Here is an 18,471-nt window from a genome sequence, read left to right as displayed (position 1 = left end):
CCATGGTATCAGTTTCAGTGTGCTGGGTGAATTGGAGGGTTCTTTGTGCACTACAGGCTAACCATAGATATGTGGTTTATTTGGGGGTTGGTACCTACCTCGTGACCTTTTTCCTGTAATGAATATGGTAAATGAATCACAGAATGTCAGACTTAGAAAGGACTTCAGAGGCCATCTAACTCAACCAACACCTGTACAGGAATCCTTTCTTCAGCCCTGGCAAGTGGACATCTGGTCTTTACTTGAAGACCTCCAGTGAAGAGAAACTCACTGTCTTCAGAGGTAGCCTGTTCCATTTTGGGACAGTGAAAATGGAATTGGTTTCTCTGAATGAAGCAAGTCTGAATGCTCTCAAATGAAGTTTGATAAACCTGATTCATTCCTCTCTCTATTCCCACCTCCCTTTGGCTACTATCAAACAATTTCCATTTATATGAATGAGTAAGTGGGAGACTGTTCATGTTTACTAACTAGTACAGTGGTTTCCCAGCTGGGAATGTTTCTGGCCAACTCCATAGGATGTGTGCCACATTTTAGGATGATGGTCATGATAAGGAAGAGGAAGAAGTCGATGCAATTTCTTTTCTTTAAGGAGTGTTCTTTATAAAAAGTCATATGTTTTAATGCTAGACATGGGGTAGTAGAAAAACACTACCCTAGGAGATGGGAGACTAGTATTTGAATCTACTCTCCTTTCCCTACTCACTAGATGTATAACCTTAAACAGGTCATCTAATCTCTTTAAAGGCTGATTGCCTCCTTTGTGTGGGAAAATTGGAATGATCAAATGCCATACTGGCCTAAAGGTAGGAGACTGAAATGAAGGAAATTTTAAGGTCTTCTACAAGTTAAAGATCTGTGATTCTTCTCAGGTATATCTCAAACTTGTAATATTAGGTCAAATTCATTCCAAACATGGGAACATAGGACTTGCAGCTGGGCATGACTTTTGGAATCAATTCCTTCATTTTACATATAAGAAAACTGGGGCAAGATATAAAGTGAGTTGCCCAAGGTTATGTAAGTGGTGAGTAGTAGAACTGGGATTTGAACTCACATCTTTTGCCAAATCTAGTGGTCTTTCCATCATGTCAAACTTAAGTTCCATTAAAAGTGCTTATAGGAGCAGCTAGGTGGCGCAGTGGATAGAGCACCAGCCCTGGAGTCAGGAGGACCTGAGTTCAAATTCAGCCTCAGACACTTGACACTTACTAGCTGTGTGACCCTGGGCAAGTCACTTAACCCCAACTGCCTCACTAAAAAAAAAAAAAGCTTATAATTTTTTTTAAGTGCTTATAAATGACCCTGGGCAAGTCACTTAACCCTCATTGCCCCACACAAAAAAATGAAGCAAAAGAATGATACACTAATGATTTCATGATCTGTCCCAAAGAATATCTGCAATATTGACATTCTTGTTTTCAGTCTTGACCTGCAATTTTCCACTGTGGAAACTTCCTCCATTTATAAAAATGTCAACTCCTCTATAATTTATAATCTTAGAAAGCTGACTGAGGCATTGAGAGATTAAGTGACTTGCACCCATGATCACACAGCTAAGTAAGCGTATGTTGGTGAAAGAAAAATTATGTACTATAATTTCAGCACGTCTGCCAAATATAAATCTATTAAGTTATTCTAATTCTAAGCATTTCTGGGTAGAAGAAGAGGGAAATCCAAAAAGGAGTTTCCCCATGCCTTGGTAAATCTCTCTGAAACAAGCCACTTTCATGTTTTAAGTTCCCAAAGGCAAAAATTCACAGTAAGATTGAATATTGTTAGAGAGCTCAGGTGAAAATTCAGTTAGCAGTGTTTGATTTATCAAAAGAGAAAAAAAAAACAATAGTCACTTAAAATATTGTTGTACTTTAAGAAGAATCATTTCAATCTGGCCAATGGTGGAGATAGGTAATGACCATAATTAGATTAAGGTATTCCCCAATCTAATATGGCTACCACTTTAACCCTTTTTTTTTCTGAGAGCCTAGAGTTTCTCCTTAAACTTTGACCCAGTTTTCTGGTTAGGCCTTTGGTAAGAAAAATAAATAATTTAATCCAGGGCTTTGTTTTTGGAATTGATAGTTAAAGAAAGATTAATAATATTTCTTATTTATGTGGGGCCAAGGACTTAAGACTAAAGTATTGCCCTAATATTATTTTGTAATATGTATTTGAAAGAGTGAAGGCTCAGTTTGCTTCCACATCTTAGAGACACAGTTGAACCCAGGTCTTCCTTATTCCAAGGCTAGTCCTTTATCTACTACATGAAGCTGCTAATCCCCTTGGCATATTACCAGTAGAGGAATGTGGAAAAGCTATCAAAGGAAACTGTATGGGAAACTCTGTTATAGATTTTCAACCAAGATTGAAAGCCCTCATTTACATTTTCCCACAATTTGTATTTTGTCCAGACCTATTACATTTTCCAAATCATCAAGGCACTACTTTTATATCCTTTGATTTCCTCTCCCAAATTTCCTTAGTAAATGTACCAATGACAGGGATGGGCAAAGAATAGGAACTCTTTTAATCCTCAATTAAATTAAATAAAACTTTCTATGAATGTATCTCTAAAGATCAGAGGTTGGATATAATGATTGAGTGAATACCTTCCTTAATAGCACATAACTACCATATCAATCCCATAGACAGGGGTTTCAATACCCAAGTATTATTTTTCTGTTCATGTATTATGATGGTGGTGGTGGTGATGATGTTTATGAATACTCAAGTCAAATCAATAAACATTTATCAAGCTCCTACTATGGACCAGACACTATGCTAAGCTATGAGAATGAAAAAAAGGGTAAAAAATGGTCCCAGCCTTCTAGGAGCTCACAACCTAATGGTGAAGATAACATAATACAACTGTGAACATTGTATCTACAGGATAAATTGGAGATCATCAACAGAGAGAAGTCACTAATATTAAGGGGGACTGGGAAATGGTTTTTGGAGTGAGGTCAAGAGCTGAAGAGCCAATGAAAAGGCATAAAATCTGGAATCTGGCATGAAGAGTCTTATTCAAGGAACGGCAAAGAGGCCAAAGTTATCGAATCATAAAGTACAGCTTTAAAAGACTTTCTGGTGTGAATAAAGCACTGGCCCTGGATTCAGGAGTACCTGAGTTCAAATCCGGCCTCAGACACTTGACACTTACTAGCTGTGTGACCCTGGGCAAGTCACTTAACCCCAATTGCCTCACCAAAAAAAAAAAAAAAAAGACTTTCTGGTACTAACTAGTCAGGTCTCTCTCACCATGAAAGACTAATTACTTGGTATGAAAGCAAACAATTTTGATCCATTCAGAAGAATGTTAGAGATGGAAGGGATCTTAGAGAATTTTTAGTTCAATCCCTTCCAAGCCTGAGGTCTTGAGGGACTAATCAAAGACCACAGCTATTAGTTTTCCTGGTGCTGTTGTAGCTCCTGGAATGTAATGGCTGGAAGGGACCTAGAATCACTCAGTCCAATCCCCTCTTTGTGCAGATGAGCAGTTTGATTTGCACAAAAATTAATTGATTTACCCAAAGTCATGCAACTATTAAGTGGCAGAGCCCAGATTAGGACGAAGGTTTCTTGATTTACAGTCCAGAATTATTTTTCCTCCACCAAACTGGGCTTCTTTAATACTAAAAGTACACCCCAAGGGGAGCAGCTAGGTAGTGCAGTGGATAAATCACAGGCCCTGGATTCAGGAGGACCTGAGTTCAAATCGAGCTTCAGACACTTGACACTGTGTGACCCTCGGCAAGTCACTTAACCCTCATTGCCCTGCAAAAAAAAAAAGTACACGCTAAGAATACTTGGAAGGAATCATAAGATCCTCATTAATTTATTAATTTCTTTTGATTTATACTTTTCTTCTATCTGTAATTTCCCTCTGGAGACCAAGAGAAGATTAAAAGTAGTGTGATCCCTTGTAATCCCTTTCACAAAACCCATTGGAATGAGTGGGACTCACTCCTTATTGGTGGAGGTGAGGGTCCTACCCTGCAAAAGGGACAGGGAGGAGTTAGTGAGAGACCACAGTTTCAGTTTTTAACAGTTTCCACTTTGGGGTCACTTCAAGCTGGAGTTATACTTTGGAACTCTCCAAGTGAAAAGATTAGTCTGCCAACCTAACAGGGAGTCATCTTCTAGCTTGGAGAGAGAAGATGGAAGAAGCCAACCCCACATCAGGTTTCTAAAGAAGACTGGGACATATCCCTATTCTCAGCTTGTTACTCCAGAGACTTCAGGGAGTTTCTTCTTGAGTAAAAATCTAGAACACTCTCTTGGTTGAGTCTGTTCATTGGGAGGGCTTGTTCATGCTATATTGTCTGGCATACATTTTCCTACATATACCTTCTCTGATTTCTGTTTTATTACAATCTGGATAAATGGGCTTCTTTGTTGTTCTCTATGTGTGTTCATTGTAGAACTGGTATAAGTTGGGTAGGGGTCAGGTATTGGATATACAACTTGGGGTCCCCTTGACCCCCAAATGATAGAGCAAGCAAAAGTTAGTTCGAAGCAGACCCCTCGATTAATAATATGTAAGGGAACAAATAGATAGACGTCTAAACAGGTACCACTTCTGTCTGAGGAGAGCAAAGTGGTGGCTTCAGATCCAAATCTCCTATTTCCTTTCCTGACAGAAATGAAAGACTCCTCTGCAGAAGGGGTAAGGGAGAAAAGGTTAGAGATGTCTATTCTGCCTCCTTTCAAATCACATAACAACAGCCCCGTTGATGCAGGTGGGCCGCCTTACACATGTGGGGACCATTCTCTATCCTTACAGGTGGAAGCTGTATTGTTGTTGGGGCGGGGGAGGGCTAGGTGTTTTGTTTTTGTTTTGTTTTGTTTTGAAATCTCTGAAAGCTAGGACAATTTCTGACCTGTGCTTCTTTAATGTATTTTCTCTGGACCAGCCCAATGTGTTTCAAATACAGCTCCTTGACTATATCTTTAAGCCCAAAGGACCTCAGGCTTTCATTTTTTTTTTGTTGTTTGTTTTTTAGTGAGGCAGTTGGGGTTAAGTGACTTGCCCAGGGTCACACAGCTAGTTAAGTGTTAAGTGTCTGAGGCTGGATTTGAACTCAGGTCCTCCTGACTCCAGGGCCGGTACTCTATCCACTGCGCCACCTAGCTGCCCCCTCAGGCTTTCATTAAGGCCAATAAAAGCCTTCAGCCTAAGCTTCTTGGGACATTGTTTAGGTTTTGATGGCTTAGAATGGGTATAAGTAGGAATTGTTTTCCACCAATAACAAACTACCATGTGAAATTTGGAGGATTTTTCCTTCCCTGACTGATTTTCCTGTGATGGTGAATCCTAAGTCCGTCTCCTTTTGTCTCAATTCTTATCTATCCCTTAGTGATTGAATGGAAGTTGCCTAAGACAAGCAAATTGTGGTCTCAGAGGCTTCTTGATTTTTTTGGGGGAGGGGGAAATCAATGAGAGTTAAGTGACTTGCCCAGGGTCACACAGCTAGTAAGTGTCAAGTATCTGAGGCTGGATTTGAACACAGGTCCTCCTGAATCCAGGGCCAGTGCTTTATCCACTACGCCACCTAGCTGCCTGGCTTCTTGATTTAAGAAGAAAGTTTTTGGCATTTCCCTGTGTCCAGGTTTATTTCAGGCATGGGATTTTGTCTTCCCATTATGGAAAACATTTTTTGTTTGCATTTTTTTCTTTTATTTTTCTCTTCATAGCAAGTAGAATTTTTTTTAGCAGCACTATTTTGCTTCTTCCTGGTTATATCCTGGAAATTTTTTTCAATGTCACATATATGTGTATGTGTATACATACAGATGCATACACCCATATACATGTGTTTATGTATAAACATATGTGTATATTATATATTTGCAAGTGTAACAAGTTTATCCTGGCTTCTGGCTTGGCCTCAACCTACAGTTATTGTGATATTTATTAATATGGTATACGTCTTGAAGGCCTGGATGCTACTGAATATATAGTTACTTGCTATATGGTGATAAATGAAAAAAGTAAACAATACTGTTTTCATGATTTTACTTCATGTCTTTTGCTGTACTATTATATTGTTAGGGGCATCTAAGTGTCCCAGTGCATAGCACTGGTCCTAGAGTCAAGAGGATCTGAGTTCAAATCTCACCTCAGACAATGACTAGCTGTGTGACCCTGAGCAAGTCATTTAACCCCAATTGCCTTAAATATCCAGGGCCACCTCCAGTCATCCTGATTGTTTATCTTGCCTGTGGGCCCAGATGGCTCTGGAGGAGAGAGTGAGGTTGGTGACCTTGCACAGCCTTCCCTCACTTAAATCCAATTCAGTTCAAGCCATGACATCACTTCCTGATGTCCTCTTCAAGAACAAAGGACAAACGACAACAACAACAATTGTTAAGGATGATATCTTCATCGAAAAGACCATTGTCACTACAATACTGTTTGTTTGTTAATGGTATTAATATTTGTGCATTACTGTGGCCATGCATAAAACAATCTCTAGAAAAGATGAGAGCTAAGGTCTTTGAAGAGTATTATCTTGCTTTTGCAGCTGAAAGGCATAGAAGTCTCTTAATATTATGGATAGACTCAGACTTTAAGAATGAGGGTAGTTTAAGGACATTAGGCAGAAAAGTAAAAGGACTAGAAGTATACAATTAAGGCCGGTGATGTTAAGGCAGGTGAGATTAATTTAGGAAATTTTCTAATCCTGCCTGAGAATTTTGACCATGAAGGTCAAAGGTCATTTGAGGAATTAACAATAAGAATTCCTGGGAGTTTCAGACTCATCCATCCTCTGAAGATGATAAACTGCTTAAAGAAATAGGAACTTTTCTAATTAGAGGAGACATTCCTATAGAGACTAAATATCACAATTATACCCAAGAACTCTATTCCATCTTTGGGTAAGGTAGAGGCCATACCACCCATAATATACAAATACCATAGGCACCAAATTGGATTTTTCTCTGGACATGAATCATGTCTCCAAGAAGAACAATCCTGGGAGACTTGGGTGGAACAGGTAAGAGTGCCTGTGGAATACTGGAAGGTTCCAGAAGCGGACAAAGCAATGACTGTCAGCATAAGCTTCAAAGGAAAGGCCAGATGTTACCTGACAAGAATGTATATAAACTTTAGCTCACTAGTTTTGGGGGAAGGGGGAGAGATTGGAAGGCTCTTATGCTAATTTTGTCTTTAATTTTTATGCTAATTTTTGTCTCTGTGCAGCAAGGAGAAAAGTCTATTGAGTTCCTCCTCAGGGTAAAGCAATATGTTCAGAGATTAATGGAAAGAGTTTCTGAGGACCCTGGGAAGGAAAGAAAAATTACAGGGCTTGGTACGTGACTCCTCATACAGCTGATGTCCTCAAAGCTATGAAGACCACTGCCAACTATGGTGTTTGTACATCTTTTTGTCAGAGGTGATAAGTGACACTGTTTCTGCTGTACGCTGAAATAACAGACAGTGGAGTTAATTTGATGTCTTGGTAATCCATGGCCAAGGAGTTTTGGTTCCATCCAAGAAAACCCCTGAAGAATTCTTAGTTCATTAGTTAAAGCATCTTCTGCATATTTTGTTGAAACCTGACATGATACTCCTACAATGCAGTTGACAAGAAGACAGGAAACATTTCCTACACTGCCACCTAGTGGAAATAGGGTTTCCTTTGCTCACTGGAGCCCTCCAGCAAGCTGATGGCACAGAGGGGATTTCTTCCCCTTTGTGTGAGTATATGTATTCAATTAGGTGATGACAAGTGGAGATATGTTAGCATGAAGAAATTCAGGTTTTCCAAATGGTGAGGAAAGAATTTGGAATTAGCAGGCCTCAAACTCCACAACCATGTGGCCAGAATTGAAAGCAGGTGTCCATTCTTTCATTCTCTGTATTCTTTCCAACATGCACTACCAGAAGGGCACCATACCAGAGATGTCTGTTCATGCTAAGGGAGTGTTAAGGAGTGTTACCAACTTGAATACCAGTAGATGTAGATAAGCATGTTAGAAATCATTTGAATCTATTATGAGATCCTTCTAACTCACACAGTAGAAAAAGAAAGTCCTGACTTGAATCTTTGGGATAGGGAACAAATCAGGAAGACTTACATTCAAATCCTACCTCAAGACGTTAGCTATGTGACTCTGGGAAAGTCACTTAAGCTCTTTCAACCTCAGTTTTCTCATCTATAAAATAAAGAGGTTGGATTTAGTGGTCTCTAAAGTGTCTTCCAGGTCTAAATCTATGGTTGCAAGTAATTTTTTTTTCTATAAGGTTTTGTTCTCTCTTTGTGGGAATACATATTTGTAGGTACAGGAAGTCTTCAACTTACATCCCATCTGTTGTGGTGCCTTTTCCTCTCCTGCCAGAGCCCTCTCTTCCCTTTCTCTCAAATCTCCATGCTACAGCAACTGGAGAACTAGCTTAATCTCCCCCAGCCCATCATTGCCTGATCCAGAGACTTTCACTAACTTCTCCCATACAGTCCAGCATTCATATTCTTAACTGTTGAATTATCTCCTGATGTAGCCTAGTATACTGCTAAACTTCCAGAGTCCCTTCCAGGTCCTTCTCTTCTCTCCTTCCCCTAGTAAGTCTGTCAATAAATTTTAATTAACAGCTACTATGTGTTATGCACTGTGCTAAGTGCTGGGGTTACAAATATGGAAAAGAAAAACAGCCCTTGCCCTTGAGGAGCTTATGATCTAGTGGGGGAAGACCACACTAAAGGAAGATGAAAAGCAGGGGCACCAGCATGATGGAGTTCAATCCAAAGCAAACTGGTGGAAAATAAAGAGCTGGATAGCCTGGGAGCCCTATTTATTTTATTTTTTGTTTTTGTTTATTTTTATTTTTATTTTTTGTGGGGCAAGGAGAGTTAAGTGACTTGCCCAGGGTCACACAGCTAGTAAGTGTCAAGTGTCTGAGGCTGGATTTGAACTCAGGTCCTCCTGAATTTATCCACTGCACCCCCTAGCTGCTCCCTGGAAGCCCTCTTTAAATGGAGGCAGGAAGAATTCTTTACTTTGCCCTTTAATCAACCAATAAACATTTTTTAAGTACCTACTTCATGCCAAGCACTGTGCTAAGCCCTGGGGATACAAAAAGAAGCAAAAGACAATCCTTATACTCAAGGAGGACATCTAATAAAATCTAATAGAGAAAACTTGGAAATAATTATATAAAGCAAGTTATATCAGAATAAATAGAACATAATTAACAAGGAAGGCACTGGAATTAAGAACGGTTGGGAAAGGCTTCAGTTCTCTAATCAGAGGGACTGAGGGTATTGTTGATGGGCAAGAACTAAAGCTGATGCAATCCCAGGGGATGATGAGTTTTTTGATAATGAAATTTCATAAGGGCATGGGCAGGTGGGTCTCCTCTAAAGCGTGCAAGCCGGTGGGAACATTAATGAGAGCTTTAGGTTTAAAATTCATGTATACTAAGATTGCTGTTCAGCTTTATCTCGTATTAAAAAGGCTATTATCAGCTACTTTGGATACCTAAACATGATTTAGAACAGAATTTCTGTGGGAAAATGTATTCCAAGCTCCAAGCAACCAACTTACAGATAAGAACTTCTAGAAAATGACTCATTTTAGAGAGAGGTATTCAATGCCTAGAAACACATAAATCTCCAGAGGGTAAAATTAATTTGTTCAATTTAGCTACAATATCAGTTAGTTATAAAACTGTCATGTGGTTTAAATGAAGCTTGAGAGGCAGTGTAGTAAAGTGCCCAGAAAGTAGGCATTAAGATCCGGAAGACCTTGTTTCAAGTCCCACCTCTGACAGGTGCTGGTTGGATGACCCTGAGTAATCTCATTTCTCTGTGCTCCAGGAAACTCTCTAAGACTCTTAAATTGCCTAATAGTAAACTTTGCAATGACTCGAGGCAATATAATATTTATTATTATACCACAGGCATTGTTAGTGTGGTAAATTTATGAAAATAATTTTATTTTGTATATTTTTTATACTTTTGAATAATTTTTTCCTCTTTTTAAGGGGAGGGTGTAATCCTGATTAGTTTTCAACACCTTCCCCCAGTGTTTCAGCAAATTTGTTTTTCAGATGTCTAAATATTGTAAATATGAACTCTTTTAAAAATGTATATTATATTATAATTTACAGCAATGGGTAGTTTGTGAACTGTGTTATTCCTGATAACTCAGATATTGAGCAATCAAAATGATAGATTTTAGTAGTTATGAGTATAAAGAAGTGGAGGATATGAAATTGGATATATTCCAAAGACAAAAGAAAGAAGTCTACAACCAAGAATAGCTTAGCCAGCAAATTGAGTATAATCTTAAAAGGGGGAAAACAATGAACCTTCAATGAAATGAAAGACCTTCAAACATTCCTGATGAAAAGAAATTTTGAAATATAGGGCGGGCCAAAAGTCCTGAAAATTTAATAACTTCTTTATTTTTTGTTTTTAATTTACAATATCATAACATCATATACAGTATATATAGGAAATGAATTTATATTATGTATAAAAACCAAATCTCTTAAATGGTGAAAAATAAAGAAAAAATAATTTGCAAAAAGTTATTAAAACATCAGACCCCTTCATGACTTTTGGCCCACCCTGTACAAACAGAGGAGTCAAGATAAAAATGTAAAGTCTCCTCTGTAATCAGAAGAGTCTTCATAAGGATGAATTGTTTACATTTTAATGGAGGAGGGAAGTGTTAAAAGGATTCTTGCAGAATCCTGTCACAACAGGTCAGAGAAGTAGTCAATTGAGACAGAGACCTATAAATAGTTTTGAAAATGCTTTAAAAAGAAAGAAAAATTGGGAATACATTAAAGGAAAATTAGAAGAAAGGTTGAGGAATTTGTTAATATTCATAATTGTGTTGCGCAAATAAAACCATATACAAACATAAAAAGAGGGAGGGGGAACAGCTATAACTAGAACTTCACTTTTGCCTAAACTGGCCCAAAAAGGAAAAAACAGACAAAGTTTAAGGTAGGAATGCATTCAACAGATATACATATAGAAACAGGAACACAGAGGAGCAGATTCTGGAAGAGATTCATGATAAGTAGAACAAACTAAGCTTGTAGATAAGATAAAAGAAAAGGTGAAAAAGAAAAGGTAAAAACTTGAAATAAACAGGAAAGAAGAGACATAGAGAAGAAAATATATAAGAGAATAGGATAGAGGGAAATCAACAATTAACTACATAACTGTGAATGGTATTAACTCACCTATAAAATGAAAAAAATTAATAGAATGAATTAGAAAACTAAATTCAAACATATGATATTTATAAGAAATATACTTGAAACATAAAGATTTACACAGAATGAAAATATGGAGTTGGAGCAAAATCTATTTTGCCTTAGCTGAATGTAAAAAAAAGCAGGAGTAACACGATTTCAGACTAAGAAATAGCATTGTTCACTGTCAACACTTTTATTTGACACAGTACTCAAAATGATGGCTATAGCAGTAAAACAAGAAGAAACTGAGGGAATAAGTATAAGTAAATATAAGATAATATTATCACTTTTTGGTGAATATATGGTGTTATACTTAAATCATCCTAAAGAGTCAACTAAAAATTAATTGAAACTATAACTTCAACAAACTTGTAAAATATAAAATAAATTTACACAAATTGACATTTCTATAATTAAAAAAAAACAATAAAACCTAACAGGAAGTGATAGAAAGAGAAATTTTATTTAAAATGACTATAGAGGGGGCAGCTAGGTGGTGCAGTGGATAAAACACAAGCCCTGGATCCAGAAGGACCTGAGTTCAAATCCAGCCTCAGACATTTGACACTTAATATCTGTGTGACTCTGGGCAAGTCCCTTAACCCTCATTTCCCTGCAAAAAACAATAACAACAACAACAACAACAACAACAACAACAACAAAAACCAACACAAAAACAAAAAAATAAAATGACTATAGAATATATCAAATGTATCAATGGGAATCAACTTCCAAGATACAAGAACTACTTAAATACAATTATAAACCACTGTTCACAGAAATAAAAATAGACCTAAATAATTGGAAAAATATTAATTTTTCATTGGCAGAATGTCAATAGAATAAATATTACAATATTCCCTACATTAGTTTGCATATTCAATGACACACCAATCAGTGGGTTACTTTATAGACCTAGAAAAAATAATAACAAAGTTCATATGAGAGCAAAAAAGATCAAGAATCTTAAGGGAAATGATGAAAAAAATGGGGACAAAAGGAGCCTACCAATGCCAGATCTCAAACCATTACAAAAGAGCAATTCTCAAAACAATTTGATACTCATTAAAAAATAAAGAAATTGTTCAATGGAACATATTAGCGTCACAACTTACAAAAGGAAATGTATTCTATACATTTATATTTATAGCTTCAGTATTCTATAAACACAAGGACCCCAGCCATTGGGATAAAGACTCACTATTTAAGAAAAACTGTTAAGAAAATGTGACAGTGAATGAAAGAAATTGGATTCAGACCAATACTTCACACCTTAAAACAAGATAACAAGATAAGCTCCAAATGGATAAGTGACCTAGATAGAAAAAGTCACATCATGCACAAAAGTTTTTCAGTTTTGCTGGTGGCTTTTATTTTTTAACATTATGAGCATCATAAGATTTTTCAATACTTTGTGAGTGATCTCATAACTAAATACAATGAATAAGTAAAACGAATAATTCATTGAAAGCTCCCCCCTCTCTATTAAAAAACAAAACAAATATTTTCTCTTCTTGATGCACCATGGGGGAAAAAAAGAATAAACAAACCAGAGAACCATTGGGGAAATTACCTGTGAGATCTGCAAATATTATCTCAGGCAACAAATAGAACTAGGGATAGAGTGCTAGGAATGGAGTCATAAACACCTGAGTTCAAATCTTACCTCAAATACTAGCTGTGTGATCTTGGGCAAGTTACTTAATCACTGCTTGGCTCAGCTTCTTCATCTGTAAAATAAGGAGGATAACACCTGTCTTGCAAGGCCCTGGTGAGGATCAAATGAGATAATAATTGTAAAGTGCTTAGCACAGTGCCTCGCACATAGTAGGTACTTTGTAGATGATAACTATCACATCACCATCATCATTATCTGATCTTCATAATTACCTTGGGAGGTAGGTGCTATTATTATTATTCCCATTTTACAGATGAGGAGACTGAGGCTGAGAGAAATGACCTGCCCCGGGGTGATACTACCAGCAAGTATCTGAGGCAGGATTTAAAATCAAGTCTTCCTGGCTCCAGGTCAAGCACTCTATCCATTGCACCACCTAACTGCCACTTCCTGGTGTAAGCTAATAGCCATTTTAGAAGTCAGTAGCCCACAGTTTAAAACAAGCTATTAATTTAAATACAGAAATGTCAACACAAGGCACAGCCTAGTACTTTTTGGATTAGTTGATTCACCTTGCTATCTATCTATAATTTGGCTAATGCTTTTGTTCTATAGTCTGTCATATGATTGTGTGTCCCTCTATGTAAGCTGCTTGGGACCAGGAATTGTGTGTAAGTTCTATTAAGGACTGCAGCACCTGGCATAATGCCCCACAATGCCAGTGTCCTGGTATGCTTTTCATTTGCTAGTGTTTATTTACTTCTGTTTACTCCATGATATAGGGAACTATTGATATATTACTTTCTCTATGTGAGGGTAAAGCTAAGTGATAGACCAAATCATTGTTGTTATTATTAATATTATCATTATTTATTATCTTATCAGTGGCGAGGTCACCCTGCATAGAGTGCTGGATATGGAGTAAGGAAGATCTGAGTTCAAATCTGACTTCAAACACTTACTAGCCATGTAACCCTGGGCAAGTTATGTGAGCTCTTTCAGCCTCAGTTTCCTCATCTGTAAAAAGGGGGGAAATAATAGCATCTACCTCAGAGAGTTGTAAAGATCAAATGAGATAAAGGACTTTAAAAAACCTTACAGTACCAGATAAATGCTACCTATTGCTATTATTACAATCTTCATCACTGCCATCATCATTGCTGCCATCATCATCATTATTTAAGGAATCTGCAGGCAATACTCCCATTTTGGGAGACTCTTCTAAGCAGAATAAGTTTTTGCATTAAGCATGGTATATTGTAATTCTTTTTGCTTGCATATTAACAGTTAATAAGTTTCTTTAAAACATAACTGCCAGAAGCCTCAATAATCGCCTTGCTAAAAAGTTCAAAAGGTTTTTTTCTTTTTTTATAACTTCTGCAAAATGCCCTTCCCTCCTCCCACACCAAACACACACACACACACACACACACATTTTTAACCTGAGGCCCATGAACTTTTTTTGTATTTTGATAACACTTTTAAGATTGTTCTTATAACTTTCAGTCATGTCCAACTGCCATGACCCCATTTGGAGGTTTTCTTGTCAGAGATACCGGAGTGGTTTGCAATTTCCCTCTCCATCCCATTTTATACATGAGGAAACTGACTTGCCCAGAGTCACACAGATAGTGTCTGAGGCCAGATCTGAATTCAGGACAATGAGTCTTCCTGACTCCAGGCCCAGCACTCCATTCACTGTGCCCCCTAGCTCCCCATAACTATTTCATGTGATAACTATTTTGATACAATTGTTTTCCTTTTTAATTTTTTGCGGGGCAATGGGGATTAAGTGACTTGCCCAGGGTCACACAGCTAGTGTCAAGTGTCTGAGGCTGGATTTGAACTCAGGTACTCCTGAATCCAGGGCCAGCGCTTTATCACTGCGCCACCTAGCTGCCCCCTCCTTTTTAATTTTGTTTGTTTGTTTGTTTTTTGGTGAGGCAATTGGGGTTAAGTGACTTGCCCAGGGTCACACAACTAGTAATTGTTAAGTGTCCGAGGCCGGATTTGAACTCAGGTCCTTCTGAATCCAGGGCCGGTGCTCTATCCACTGTGCCATCTAGCTGCCCCTCCTTTTTAATTTTTATGCACTTTAAAACATTATTCTGAAAATGGTTCCATAGACTTTACCAGACTGCCAGAGGGGTCCATGACACCAAAAAAAAAAAAAAAAAGAAAAAAAGGTTACAAATTCTTACTTTAAGGGGAAGCTAGGTGGTGAAGTGGATAAAGAACCAGCCCTGAGTTCAGGAGGACCTGAGTTCAAATCCAGCCTCAGACTCTTGAATCTTACTAGCTGTGTGATCCTGGGCAAGTCTGTTAACCCTCATTGCCCCACCAAAAAAAAAAAAAAGAATCCTGACTTTAAAATAAAAGTAGCTTCTCTCAGGGACATTTTCTTTTTCCTTTTTTTCCTCATTAAACAATTTTATTTGGCATGGCAATATATGCAAGCATCCCTCTTCCTCTCCTCCAGGAACTAACTAAGAAACATTTCCAGATAATATTTAAGCAAATATAGTCCACTTTTTAAAAAAGTAATAAAGATTTTTATTTATAGTTTTGGGTTCCAATTTTTATCCCTCCTTCCCTCTCTCCCCTCCCCCCTCCCTAAGGGGGTAAGCAATCAGATATAAGTTATACATGGACAATTATGTAAAACATTACCATACTAGTCATTTTGTATATGAAAATTTGAATAAATGAAAGTGAAAAATAGCATGCTTCAGTCTGTGTTTCTTCAGTGTCAGTTCTTTCTTTGGAGGTGGATAGTATGTTTCATTGATAGTCTTTTGGGATTGTCTTGGAGCATTGTATTGTTGAGAATAGTTAAGTCTTTCACAGTTCTTCATCAAACAAAATTGCTGTCTCTGTTCACAATGTTCTCTTGGTTCTGCTATCTTCACTATACATCAGTTCATACAAGTCTTTCCAGGCCTTTCTGAAATCATCCTGTTTGTCATCTCTTATAGCACAATAATATTCCATCACCATCATACACAACAGCTTGTTTAGCCATTCCCCAATTGATGGGCATTCCTTTGATTTCCAATTCTTAGCCACCACAAAAAAAGAGCTGCTATAAATATTTTTGTACCAATAGGTCTTTTTCTCTTTTTGGGATGTCTTTGGGATATAAACCTAGCAGTGATATTGCAGGATCAAAGGGTATGCACAGTTCTACAGTGTCAGGGACATTTTCAGGTTACTTATAAATATCCAAGCTGAGCTGACTGGCCATGCTAAGAAAACTGCTATATCCCAATGTCACCAACTATATATCATCTTTAGATTAATTATGAGAACCATCCTATCATTGGTTTCCTTCCAGACAAAGGCACCTATCTCTAAAACTATTGAAGAGCTTGAATATGTGCCAAGGCTATGCTGTTAATTATGAATGTGGAAAAGGCTGTCCATGAGCTAGGCTTCTTATGCCCTTGCCAATTAATGCTCATAAATCTTTAAGAAAACCTGAAGAGGGGAAGTCTTTACTTAAAAATGGGACTTATTCTCTGTATGAGCAATTGCAGTTCAGCCCAAATCAATATATATGTGCTTCACACAAAACACTGCTGCTTATGTAGGCATGGAGAAAATTGGAAGAGGAACAGAAACTGAACAAATCTAGAGAAGCACATCCCATATATGGAAGCACTCACAAACAAAGCTTTGGTAGCACTCCCAGTGCCTCTGTTACCTTTTCAACCAAGGTTGAGTTCACTGTAATTCAAATCTTTCAATAAACACTATTGAAATATGTTCATTCAGTTGTGCTTTCACTTTTAGTGGTTTGTAGGTAGTGCTTACCACACAGCTATTTGCTTAGAGAGCATTTGCTGTTAAATATTGGGTAATGGTCTAGAGAATTTGATCACCTTTCCCACCCTTAGAGAGAATTAGCCCCACAAACCAAGAACAACCAGGCATAGTCAACTGCCTAATATTTTTGTAAATATGTCAATATTTTTGCAATGATGATGATAGACTTGCAAATCCCACTGCTGTTCTAACATGAAAACAATCTGTAAGTGAAGGAATTTTTTGAAAACTGAAATCAAATTCTAATGACTCTTATGACATTATTTTCCTGAGAGAGGGCAAGTTCTATTTATGTCCCATTTTGCCAATCAAGAAATTGAGGCACAGAGGTAATACATGATCTTTCCCTAACCCACACAATGTACCAATGTTTAAAGCCAATTTCTAAGACAAGACTTTTGACATGATTCCTAATATTAAGAAGAATGACTGAAAAATGTAGGCTTGATCTCTAGACTGTAATTCCTTGATTTATTTCCCATTGTGTATGACTAAAATAGATGTGCAAGCATCCCCTAACTCACAATAGCTAACCCTCAAGGGAAGAAAAATTGGCTAAAGCATTAATCTGGGAATTGGGAAAAGGATTAGCTTCAATTCGATTCAATAAACATTTATTAAGGACCCACTATGCCTGGTATTAAAGACACAGAAACCAAAAATGAAAGAGTTCCTGGCCTCAATGAGCTTACATTCTATTAGAATCACTCCAGGGAAACAAGAGAGATTTAAGAGGATGACTAAGAATCAAAACCATGAACAAGAAATGGTTTCGCTAAAGATCAGGGGAAAATTGATAATTTGATGAGTTTCATTTTGAAACTCATTTAACCCCTAAACTCAAATCGAAACTCAAGAGGGTGTGAACTCACAGGAATCAAAACAAAAACAGGTTTGCTCAAGTGCCCTACAAAGCAAAAAGTGGATTTTCACATAGCTCTACTTATCACCACCAAACTCGTGACTTCTTTTTTGAATTCTGAAAAAAAGAAAAACAATGGTTTGGAGCATGTGTGTTTGTCTTCCACACTGTTGATATGTTTTTGTGAGAGTGTTCTAAAATACCATTTGTGGTGATCTTCACAGATTGCCCTTTCACATTGTGGTAAAAAGAAACTGACAGAAGGTTCATGCTTTTGTTTTGGCTGGGAAACTTAGATGCAGCAAAGACAATGCCTTTGTGGATCTTAGGGTTTTCAGTTATTTTATTTATGTCTCCATTTGCTTGTTCTTTTCTATGAGGCCCTCTTTTGAATTAGCTTCCTCTCTGTAAAAACCTAACAAGTAAAGCTGGAAAGTCTGTCCCACTGTCTGCCTGTATTAGAGAACATCAGGCCATTCTTATTCCCCACCCTGACCCTTGCTTGGTTCTCTGCTTGTGAGGGAGCAATACAGCACATTCCAGTTTTAGATGAGAAAACCCCCTCAAAAGATTTAGATATGACACAGGATCAGAGGGTCGTAGATTTAGAGCTGGGAGGATCCTTAGAAACCATGTAGTCCAACCCCCTTATTTTACAGATAAGGCCCAGAAAAATTAAGTGAGTTACCGAAGTCATACGCATATTAAGTGGCAGAGCCAGGATTCAAATCCAGGTTCCCTTCTCTCTCTCTCTCTCTCTCTCTCTCTCTCTCTCTCTCTCTCTCTCTCTCTCTCTCTCTCTCTCTCTCTCTCTCTCTCTCGGCAATGAGGGTTAAATGACTTGCCCAGGGTCACACAGCTAGTAGGTGTCAAGTGTCTGAGGCCAGATTTGAACTCAGGTCCTCCTGAATCAAGGGCCAGTGCTTTTTCCGCTGTGCCACCTAGCTGCCC

The sequence above is a fragment of the Dromiciops gliroides genome, chromosome 4 (genome assembly GCF_019393635.1).
Source record: "Dromiciops gliroides isolate mDroGli1 chromosome 4, mDroGli1.pri, whole genome shotgun sequence".
Classification (NCBI taxonomy): Eukaryota; Metazoa; Chordata; class Mammalia; order Microbiotheria; family Microbiotheriidae; genus Dromiciops; species Dromiciops gliroides.
The sequence above is the reverse complement of the archived record's forward strand: the minus strand, read 5'-3'. Positions refer to the sequence as shown.